Genomic DNA, 2805 nt, shown 5'->3' with positions numbered 1-2805 from the left:
CCAACAGAAAATTTTGGCGGGGCGCGTTCTGCGACGATCGTAGTATTATTTTATATATTCGTGGTTTCCAAATCAAACATTTTATATAAATGTTCTCTCCGTGTCAGAGTCGCGACTCGACAAAATCCGTTCTCGACCCGTTCGGGCGATTCTTCGTTTGTCAACGTCGAGAGCGCGACACGTACAATATTAATCTCTCCTACCTCTTATAGTACCCAACCGACCGGCCAAGCGGTCGGCGACGGTACGGAGAGCGGTCGAAACACGCCGGAGTGGCGAGAGACTCGAGAAAGTACGTTTACGACTCGTCCGGACTCGCTCGACTCGTTCGACAGCGCCCGAGAGCGACGTATCCTCTTATAGTACCCAACCGGCCGGCCAGGCGGTCGGCGACGCACGGTCCTACGCACGGCCGTATGCGAGCGCGAGCGCCGAAGGCCGCGTTCAATCGAGACATTGTCGCGGAGAGGCGAACGATCGAAAAGTCCTATTGTACGATAAAATATTATCACGATAGCCGTATGGGCGAATGTCAAACAACGGATAATTAGCATTAATTAAGAAGGAAACAAAAGAAATTGCCGGGACAATAAGGTATAAGCACCGACGGTACCTCCGGGCCGGGCGGCACCTCCGGACCGGGCGGCACCTCCGGGTCGGGCGGCACCTCCGGGCCGGGCGACACCCTCCGGAACCACAGGCCGACCGGCGGCACCTCCCGGGCCGGGCGACACCTCCGGGAACCACGGCCGACCGCGACACCTCCGGACCGGGCGACACCTCCGGGAATACGGCCGACCGGCGACACCTCCGGGACGGGCGGCACTCCGGACGACACGATGATCTCTCGAAGTCAGACGACCGCCGGCGGTACCTCCGGAACACTTAACGACGATTTACGGCGCCGCAACGAGGAGAGCTACGTAAAAACGTTTCGGACAAAAGTTACTTACTATTCGGCGCTCGCTCGACATGAGGGCGCTGTCCGATTACTAACTCGAAACGTGTCTCTCAAACCCACGTGTCGGAGACATATATTTCGAATTATTACGGATGATACGCAACACGCAAGCTGCGGTGACCGCGATTACGGTACGGAACACTCGCCCGATGCGAAATCACGCGCGCGGCAACCGAGACGGCTCGTTACGGGCGTGATTATACGTGCGGCACCACATAACGGCCGGCGTCAACTTAGGGGACGGACGGCACCTCCGGGACGGGCGACACCTCCGGACGACCGAATGATTTCACCAAGTCCGTCGCCCGCCGGCGGTACCTCCGGGGCACTTGACGGCGAGTAGCGCCGCTACGAGGAGATAATGCTACGATACGGAAATACGTTTCGGACAAAGGTTTCGTACTTTTCGACGCTCCGCACGACCGCGCGACACGATTATTACGATATCTGCTAATTCCCGGCTACCACTCGTCGGATGCACAATCTTCGAGATTCTACGACCGATACGTGGACGAATGCAGGCAGGATGCCGATAAGCGAAGCCGGAGTGTTTGCACGAATAAACTTTCCGATGCGTCCTCATTTAATTAATCTCATTTAGCTCGCTCGTTAGCGGTACAAGCGAGAACTCGGGAACAGGCGCAAGTTCGCTCGCGGCGCGTTGCTCTCGCCGGCGAGCGAGAAATTTTTCCAGGCCCGATAGCGGCGTGTTGCCTTGATTAGCGGGCGACACCTCCGGCGGCACGCGCCGCCCGTAACCCAAGTACGATCGCGGCGTGTTGCTTTCGTTGGCGGGCGACACCTCCGGCCGGCACGAAGCCGCTTTTTCCAAAGTTCGCATCGCGGGCATGTTGCTTTCGCCGAGTCGATGCGACAAATTCTTCCAAGTCCGTTCGCGGCGTGTGGCTTCTTCGCCGGGCGAGCGAGAAACTTCGATTCCATCAGTTCCGTTCGCGGCGTGTTGCTTTCGCCGGGCGAGCGAGAAATTCATTCCAAGTCCGTTCGCGGCGTGTTGCATTCGCCGGCGAGCGAGAAATTCTTCCAAGTCCGTCGCGGCGTGTTGCTTTCGCCGGGCGAGCGAGAAATTCTTCCAAGTCCGATCGCGGCGTGTTGCTTTCGTTGGCGGGCGACACCTCCGGCGGCACGCGCCGCCCGTACCCCAAGTCCGATCGCGGCGTGTTGCTTTCGTTGGCGGGCGACACCTCCGGCCGCACAAGCCGCTTTTTCCAAGTTCGCTCGCGGCGTGTTGCTTTCGCCGGGCGAGCGACAAATTCTTCCAAGTCCGTTCGCGGCGTGTTGCTTTCGCCGGGCGAGCGAGAAATTCATCCAAGTCCGTTCGCGGCGTGTTGCTTTCGCCGGGCGAGCGAGAAATTCTTCCAAGTCGCTTCGCGGCGTGTTGCTTTCGCCGGGCGAGCGAGAAATTCTTCCAAGTCCGTTCGCGGCGTGTTGCTTTCGCCGGGCGAGCGAGAAATTCATCCAAGTCCGTTCGCGGCCACATTCTATCGTTCACGTTTTCTTTCGCTTCATATCTATAGTTATTCCATTCTACGTCCAAGTTTCTTTTCATTTTATACTCACTCCTTGTTGGATAATTTCCAAGTCTAAAGGCATTATTCCGCTATTACTTGCATGGCGCTAGTCGACGTCGTTCTACATGCTTTCGTGAGCACTATGAGCAGCGCTCGCTGAGCCGCCCAAAATGTGTCTTTTGACTAATACATGTGACACCTTGTCAAACCAGAACGCAGCCGCATACGTAGTCATATGGGGTTGCTACTGCCTTGTATTAGTATTCTCAGGTCATGTTTTTTGAGCCCCCACTCGTCCCTTGCGACTCTTCTGAT

Source organism: Nylanderia fulva, unplaced genomic scaffold (genome assembly GCF_048542155.1).
Source record: "Nylanderia fulva isolate GAGA-0341 unplaced genomic scaffold, ASM4854215v1 Scaffold1103, whole genome shotgun sequence".
Classification (NCBI taxonomy): Eukaryota; Metazoa; Arthropoda; class Insecta; order Hymenoptera; family Formicidae; genus Nylanderia; species Nylanderia fulva.
Note: the sequence above shows the minus strand (reverse complement) of the source record.